Here is a 9705-nt window from a genome sequence, read left to right as displayed (position 1 = left end):
CAACATTTATCATTTTCATTCAGTTTAACTTTGAATAAAACTGAAAATAAAGTACAAACTATATAAAACTTAAAAAAACGAATGGAAAAAATTCAAATTAAACCGTATATATAAAAGTCAAAAACCAATTTAACATATGAATAAAACCTATAACAGTATCTCTGTATAAAATAACTGCGGAGTACAAGATATAAATGTTGTCACGGTGTTCTCTTATTCTGAGATCAGGTGAACACTGCCATCTAGAGAACAGAATATACCAATGACCCTACATGCAACTCTTTTCCATATAAGGACAGTTCACTGTGCCTTTTAAAAAAACAAATAAAAGTAGGCTACCACAACAGTGGTTTGTTACATGTCTTCTGAAGCCATTATTCACCATCCACCCCTCCAATAGAGCTCTGAAATCTTGCATTGTTGAAGTTTTATTTGCCATTTGTACCAGTATAGCTAGTACAAGTAGGAATTTTTGTAGCAAAGCTTGAGTCAACATTAAAAAAGTCAACATAAAAGAAGAACTAACAAACCTATAAATAGACTTTGAGAAGGTACAGTAAACGAAGAACAGTATAAACCTACAACAAACAAACACAATAAAGATTATTACCTCCATGTCGGAGAATTGCACTGTCCTGAGATAATACATAATATAAATATTTAAAAATACTGTAATAAAAAATTCTCTGTTTAACAGAGACAGACACATAAACACATCACAGGCATAAACTACCTCTATGTAAAAGGAGATAACACCTATCATTTTATAAAAATGAGACAAGACATTTGTTCCCTCTGCCATATCCTCAGCCATCAGTCTGACCATGGCTGGAAAAAAAACCTGCACGTTTATAAACGCTATAAAATCGCACCCTGTGTGAGATAATACTGTTCGGTCTGGCATATCTCAAGTTATATGTTGAGTGTTTAGGCCTGAACATGGAATGAGCTGTGTGGTGTGTATCCCTAAGAATGTTCTTTGCTCTCTTCCTGCAGTGTTGTGTGTATAGTGTCCACAGATGGATGGTCAGTTCCGATGATCCTCTCCGCAATCTTTATGACCTTTTGGAGCGCTCTCCTCTCTGCCTGGGTGGTACTTCCAAACCAGACAGTGATGCCGTTTGTGAGGATGCTTTCCACAAGTCCTCTATGGAGGACTCTATGGTATTTCCACCAACCCTGTGGTGTTCCTGTGTTTATAGTGAGCTCAGTAGAGATGTTACCTCCCATCCACACCTTCTGTGGTCTATCAATAAGAAAGTCCAAAACACAGTTACAGGTGGTGGTTGGGACCCAGAGGTCTACCAGCTTCTCAATTAGCTTTCCAGGTCGGATGGTGTTGAAAGCGGAACTATAATCCAAGAAAAGCATTCTTACGTATGTTCCACTCCAGTCCAAGTGTTGAAAAATATAGTGCAAAGCCATGGCCACTGCATCGTCCACTGATCTATTAAGGCGGTAGGCAAACTGTAAGGGGTTAATATGTTTAAGTCCAAGTTTCTATAGGCTCTTCATGGGAACTGATGTTAGTGCAACTGGCCTGAAATCATTCAGGGTAGATGTGTCTGTTTTCTTGGGGACTGGTAATAATAGACAACTTAATAAGTGTGGTACTACTCCCTGTGTAAGAGACTAATTAAAAATGTCTGTGTACACACCTGCCAGTTGTTCCCCGCAGACCTTCAATACACCATCAGGTCCCACTGACTTACGGGGGTTTACCTTCTTAAAAACCTGCTGAACCTGTGCTTGTGTGAGCTGGAGCGCACAGTCCAGTGTTCAAAAAAAGTTGAGGGAGTGTCCAAGTTTAATCTGTCAAATCTGTCATAAAAACATTCATGTTCACATTAATGCACCATGTCTATAGTGTGACATAAAACATTCAGTAAACAACCTATTAGATTAACTGTCCATTTCTCTCAGAATGCTAGCTACTGTATGACAAAAATGTAAATAATGAGTCAATATTTAATCAATTCTGTTTTGTCTTACCCTGATAAGCTTAGTATTATATTATTTTAGACCTGTCGGGATGGTTTTCGCGGGAAATTGTATAGGCCTACATGCGTCACTCGACTGTGCGTGTCTCTCAAATCTGTAAATAGCCTTCTAAGAAAAGTTGCTTCGGCTACTTGACGCGTGTATAGAACTAGATGTACCGCATGGCGCTACAAAATATGACCGCCGCTCAGGCCTGCACGTGCGGCTTTCCACAAAAATAAATGACGTGGAGCAATTTGGCTGTGCGTGTTTATGTATATAAGTTGTATATTTTAAAAGACTGTCTGGAGTATTCCTGTGGATCATGGATAATTTAGAGCTTTGTAATTATTTGCTATTACTATTTAAGTTTTATATCAAAAGTCATTAGTTTAGACACTTAACATCCGTAATGTGAAAATGTCACATTCACAACAGTGGTTTTCCCTACATAATGTATTATAAAAATGAGTTTCAAAAACACACTTATTGTGTTCAAGCAAGTCTTTTTCATGCTACATTGGTAACAACAAACAGCTTTTTAAACAAAAAACAAACAAAATTAAACTCATTCCCACTGTACCTAGTAGAACACTTAAGTAAATGTCCCATTGAAATTAATGGGATTTTATGGATTTAGGTGAAGAAAGTGTACACATAATACATTTTGGTCTGTACCATGAAGAGAAAACTGATTCAACTATATAAACTATATATTTTCTGAAAGCGTAGACTCTCAGGATGTGATCTAACATGGCATGAAACATGTCCCACCCACCTCATTAGTATACTGCCCAAGCATAACACATTGGGTATTGGTAAATCGGGTATATGGCTGATACCTAAAAAAAGTAGTAGTATGTGCATGTCTGTCTGTGTGTGTGTGTATGTGTGTGTGTGTGTGTGTGTGTATGTGTGTGTGTTTGTGTATGTGTGTGTCTGTGTGTGTGTGTGTCTGTGCGTGTATGTATGCGTGCGTACATGTGTGTGCGCGTGTGTTTGTGTGTGTGTGTCTGTGCGTGTGGATGTCAGTGTGTGTGCATGCTTGCGTTTGTTTGTATTCCTGCATGTGTGTGTGTGACAGTATCATCCTAAACCAGCAACCCTTCGCTCAACAGCACCATCTACAGGCCGATGAGTGTACAGTCACTAAATGTGCACATAAATTAATTTATTTTATACCCCCCCATGGATGAAATTCTACGAAACTTAGCATACCCCCAGAGGATGTCAAGTTAATCATACACATGAAATATGGTGCAGTTCTGAACATCTCAACTGAAGATAGGGGCGATTAAAGCAGAATAATATTGCATTTTCATTTTTTATGGGAAGGGGCGCAAATCACTAATGAGTGATTATGGGCTAGGTTGATGTGGGCCCTTAAGACCAACATACCATAAAAATGTATTCATCCTCGGTGCCACGGTTCATGTAGTTATTTAGGAAAAACTGCATTTTTTGGGTTTGGGGGGGCCCAGCGCGGGGGGGGAGTGGCCCCCGGGGACCAAACGAAATTTTTCCGTAAAAGTCTAGTGGGGCTACATGCCCACCAAATTTCATGTGCCCCGGTGTTTCGGTGTCCCTGGTATCGTTGACGAAAAATTCAGTAGATGACAAAAAAACAAACAAAAAAAAACTATGCTAGAGGCGGTCATAATTACTGTCTATCGCAGGAATTTTATAGAGCGGATGTAGGCAGGGCCGCACCCACCATTGAGGTAATTTTTCGAAGTGCATATAATGAAAGTTGTGAAATAATTGCCTAATGTTAACTCTACTTTGGAGCTGCTATATTGCATATCGCCACGATAACCGACTTCGTCTGAGCTGCTTTAGATAGATTCGAGTGTTTGCGCTCTCACGTTCGTTATTTTAAATGTAGATGCGCGAAAAGTGCGCCCAAATAGAGAGTGACGCCGTCGCAACGCTCGCTTGTTTTCCCAGGCAAGGTGAAAAAAAGTAGACTTTAGGGCTTTATATTCACAGAAGGTGCGAGCCGAGCGCGAATTCCAGCGCGACGCTTCACGACACGCTTTCAGTTAACGGTCTTAAAGCATAGGCTACCCGTCAACACTCCCGTTTTGTTATTTCTTCCGTGAAACTGCCGTTATTTGTATGGCCCATGCGTCGTTATATGAATAATCACGTCAATATATTATTCCAAGGTTGTCACGGTTTGTCAAAAAGTGAAGCGAGGATCCAAGTGCAGGTAAGGAATTTATTAAATAATAAACAAAATAAAACTACAAACAAAAACTCCCCGTGGGGGAAAACAAGGCAGGCATAATCAAAAACATAACACAGGGGAAACATAGACAACGATCGACACAGACTGCAAACAAGTGGGAACTAATAAAGGGAAACTAATCAAGGGGGAACAGGTGGGAGAACTCAAACAATAATCAGATAACAAGTGGGAGGGATCAGACAATGACAAGAGCACATGGCCCAAAATAACAAAACACCCATGTGCAACACAAGACAGGACAGGAATGTGACATTACCCCCTCCCTACGGAGCGGCTACCAGACGCTCCATCAGACCAGGGTGGGGGACGGGAAGGACAGACCAGGGCGGGGCGGGAGTGACAGACCAGGGCGGGACGGGAGGGACAGACCAGGGAGGGACGGGAGGGACAGACCAGGGCAAAGACAGTCCAACGGGCGGCCAGGGCGGAGACGACAGTCCAACGGCCGACCAGGGCGGAGACGACAGATCATCGGGTGGCCTGGACAGAGGAGACGACCCCTCGGGCGGCCAGGGCGGAGACGACCCCTCGGGCGGCCAGGGCGGCGACGACCCCTCGGGCGGCCAGGGCGGAGACGACCCCTCGGGCGGCCAGGGCGGAGACGACCCCTCGGGCGGCCAGGGCGGAGACGACCCCTCGGGCGGCCAGGGCGGAGACGACCCCTCGGGCGGCCAGGGCGGAGACGACCCCTCGGGCGGCCAGGGCGGAGACGACCCCTCGGGCGGCCAGGGCGGAGACGACCCCTCGGGCGGCCAGGGCGGCGACGACCCCTCGGGCGGCCAGGGCGGCGACGACCCCTCGGGCGGTGTAACTGGCACCAACGGCTCAGGCACTGGAACTGGCACCAACGGCTCAGGCACTGGAACTGGCACCAACGGCTCAGGCACTGGAACTGGCACCAACGGCTCAGGCACTGGAACTGGCACCAACGGCTCAGGCACTGGAACTGGCACCAACGGCTCAGGCACTGGAACTGGCACCAACGGTTCAGGCACTGGAACTGGCACCAACGGCTCCGGCTCTGGAACTGGCACCAACGGCTCAGGCACTGGAACTGGCACCAACGGCTCCGGCTCAGGAACAGGCACCAACGGCTCCGGCTCAGGAACAGGCACCAACGGTTCAGGCACTGGAACTGGCACCAACGGCTCCGGCTCTGGAACTGGCACCAACGGCTCCGGCTCTGGAACTGACACCAACGGCTCCGGCTCTGGAACTGGCACCACCGGCTCAGGAACTTGAACAGACACTGGCTCCGGCTCAGGAACAGACACTGGCTGCGGCTCAGGAACAAACACTGGCTGCGGCTCAGGAACAAACACTGGCTCCGGCTCAGGAACAGACACTGGCTCTGGCTCCGGCTCAGGGACAGACACTGGCTCTGGCTCCGGCTCAGGGACAGACACTGGGTCTGGCTCCGGCTCAGGGACAGACACTGGCTCTGGCTCAGGAACAGACACTGGCTCCGGCTCCGGAACAGACACTGGCTCCGGCTCCGGAACAGACACTGGCTCCGGCTCCGGAACAGACACGGGCTCCGGCTCAGGAACAGACACGGGCTCCGGCTCAGGAACAGTCACGGGCTCCGGCTCAGGAACAGACACGGGCTCCGGCTCAGGAACAGGAACAGACATCACCGGCTCAGGAACAGACACTGGCTCCGGCTCAGGAACAGGAACAGACATCACCGGCTCAGGAACAGACACCACCGGCCCAGGAACAGACACCACCGGCTCAGGAACAGACACCACCGGCTCAAGTGTGTGCGTAGCCCACACACACCACATGGCTGTGGCCATAATGGCCAGTGTCGCGGTCACTGAGGGCTCAGGCTCAGGAACAGACACCACCGGCTCAGACACAGGCTCGACGGCGGCCATCTTGTCAGGGGACACAGGCTCGGCAGGCGTGACGTGAACAGGCTCGGCGGCGGCCATCTTGTCCGAAGACACAGGCTCGACGGCGGCCATCTTGTCAGGGGACACAGGCTCGGCAGGCGTGACGTGAACAGGCTCGGCGGCGGCCATCTTGTCCGAAGACACAGGCTCGGCAGGCGTGACGTGAACAGGCTCGGCGGCGGCCATCCTGTCCGAAGACCCAGGCTCGGCAGATGTGACTTGAACAGGCTCGGCGGCAGCGACGATCATCTTGTCCGAAGACATAGGCTCAGGAACAGTCTCTGGCTGGGCAGACGTGACGTGAACAGTCTCTGGCTGGGCAGACGTGACGTGAACAGTCTCTGGCTGGGCAGACGTGACGTGAACAGTCTCTGGCTGGGCAGACGTGACGTGAACAGTCTCTGGCTGGGCAGACGTGACGTGCTTCCTCTTCCTCCTCCGCCTCCGGACCACCGGACTCGAGACCACCGAATCCGGGACCATCGAAACTGGGACCCCCGGAACTGGAACCACCGGACTCGGGACCACCGGAACTGGGACCACCGGAACTGGGATCACCGGCACTGGAACCTTCTTAGCAGGGGGTTTACAGTGACGCTCCAAGGAATTAACTAATTCCTCAAACGTCAGATGTCTCAGGGCTCTCATGACCATAAAGTCGATGGGTTCATCAAGGGCGTAATTAAACAAATCCTTCATAGCCATAACCCCAAGCCCCAGTCCCTCTGCAGCAGCGCAGAACCTCAATGAAAACTCTCGGATGTCAGTCCCCTTCTGACGAAGGGAACTCAACACACAAAATCTCTCAATGCGTTCAAAATGAGGGCAGGAAATAGGAGGCTGGAGTGAATCCTTCCGCTGAATCCTCTTCATGGTCGATCGTTCTGTCACGGTTTGTCAAAAAGTGAAGCGAGGATCCAAGTGCAGGTAAGGAATTTATTAAATAATAAACAAAATAAAACTACAAACAAAAACTCCCCGTGGGGGAAAACAAGGCAGGCATAATCAAAAACATAACACAGGGGAAACATAGACAACGATCGACACAGACTGCAAACAAGTGGGAACTAATAAAGGGAAACTAATCAAGGGGGAACAGGTGGGAGAACTCAAACAATAATCAGATAACAAGTGGGAGGGATCAGACAATGACAAGAGCACATGGCCCAAAATAACAAAACACCCATGTGCAACACAAGACAGGACAGGCATGTGACAAAGGTTGTCCAGTTGCCAGATCTTGTATGAAAGAAACCCGTCCTACTCGCGCAACCAACACATCATACAAATTTCAACCCATTTGTGAGCTCAACCTGGCAACCTACAACCCAGTTGTGCCGTCGATATCTGCGCAGGTAGCCTATAGACGCGGGAAGTTGAATAAGCGTTACTGGTAGAAATGGGAAAAGACCATAGACAGTATATAAAGGAAAAGACTCCGTGTTAAGTAAATATTTAACGCAATTAACGCAGCATCCGTTTTTTCTGTCATCCTTTGACTGCATGGCGTTACATTATATGATGCGCTTTATCCTTGCGAATGCTTTTAAACCATTCAAGGCATATAGGCTACTTAATTATTTTATAAAACTTTCAAAGCGGAAAGCGCATCACTCGGAATACATTTGACATCGCAGCCTGATCTTGACGGAAATAAATATCCTACGCCAAAAGTAGGCTACCAGAGAAAAAGTCTCAGCTGTGCTCAGATTTGTAAACCGTTGGCTACAGTTGCTTTGGTTTTTCAATCCACACCCGTTTTGCCCCGTGGCTCAAAAGGGACACATCAAAAATAAGGACACCCGAGAAAACCAAAATAAAATGCAAAATTTATTAACAAAATAGACCTATACAGAAAAAACTACTGTTCACGTAACTGTGAACAAATTCCAGTGAAAATCTGTTCCAATTAATGGAGTAGGCTATACACAGGTGATGTGTAATATTCAGTAGGCCTACCAGTAAACTCCACCCGCTGGAACAGTTTCTTACAGTAACTGAATATTAGGCTACAGAATAGGCTGCTTTACAAAAACTGCTTCTACGGGGCCATAACGTAAGATACAAGGTAATGGAGCCTTTTATACATTTTCGTGTTTCTTTAGAAATAAATAATGGACAAATTGAGTCTTTAAACGCCTCAGATGTGAAGTTATTCGCTGTCAAGGTGACGCCAAAATGAATGGGAGTCAATGGCATGCTAACAGCAGGTGATGGTCTGCTAATCAATGGCGGCCCCCGGGGAAGCTTCAGTTTCCGGCTGATGGATACCCCTTGGAACTGAAGTGTCCCAATAGGAGTGTCCCGATATGGGCTGACATCTTGGGACTTGAGTCTGCGCAGTAGCGATCTCGGGACCAGACCTGCGCAGTAGTGAGCAGGAAGTAAAGCTGCGAAATCAACGCCCCGCCCTCACTCTCGCAGAATGCACTCCCTGCACTTTTTAAATGTGGCCTATGTCTGCTCCGTTCCTCCATTCTGCTCCAATTTTGATGTCTGTTGATTGCAGTACGACAAGAGGCTTGTTTAAATAAAATAAATACAATCTCCTCAGTCCTCCGAAGATCCCGAAAAGAAGTCCGTTGGTGCTTCAGTGACTACTTCGCTCAGAGAACCTGTCAATCACAGCTGTCAATCATCATGTCGTTACACCACCGTTTTTATAGCATCGCGTAACTAACTAAAAACAAACTTATTTTAAAAATAGACACTTGAACTTACATCAGCGTGATAAAAACTACTGTTAACCTTTCCTGTTTCTGTTTCCTAACCGTGGTTGGGAGACATAGGGGAGATCCGTCTTCTCCAGGGCCGGAAGTTCTCCTCCCGGGGTTAACTGCCTAAACTTCACGCTACTTAGTGTGATGGTAGCATATAAAAACAAAGAGGCCGTCTTGCCGAAGAGTTTAGGTGCTTTATTTTGCTGGCTACACTGAAATACGCTGCACACAGCTAACTGCCTGCACCGGTCACCGTATCACTCTCACACCACTCTCATCCGCTGCTTCGCGGGGATCAGACAGGGGGGAGGGGCGTGCCTCGGACACGCGCACTCACTCACCATGGACTGGCAATTAACACTAATTCCATTCCATCTAAATGTACTTAGCACACACTCTCTATATCTGTAGGCCTAAAATGTGAAGAGATAGCTGTGTCCCAAATAGTATGTAAATTCAAATAGGTAGGTTATACTAATTTAACAAGTGTCTAAACAGTGCTAAAAGTTCTAAAGCTCATTCAACAGTGAACACAGGAGTGAAAAATTAATAGAAATGCAATAGTCTCTAATAAAACATAAGAGTACATCACCTTTTAAATCCTATTCTTCGGTGACCAGAGGTAATACTGTCTGACTAATACAGTAATAATCAAAACATACATTGGATGCAATAAAGTGCAAGCATGTAAAAGCATTGAAAAGCTCTTCGACTTTTTGTTTTGTTTTTTACGTAAATTTTTTTTTGCTTTTTGTAGAAAAAGTATAGAACAAACTAGACTAGAGTCCAAAAACGTGAACTGTAAAGTCTCTAGTGCAAATAAGAACTGTCATAGGTGACTCACTCAGTGACCCAG

This window comes from Rutilus rutilus (genome assembly GCF_951802725.1).
Source record: "Rutilus rutilus genome assembly, chromosome: 20".
Lineage (NCBI taxonomy): Eukaryota > Metazoa > Chordata > Actinopteri > Cypriniformes > Leuciscidae > Rutilus > Rutilus rutilus.
This window is presented reverse-complemented; position numbering follows the sequence as displayed.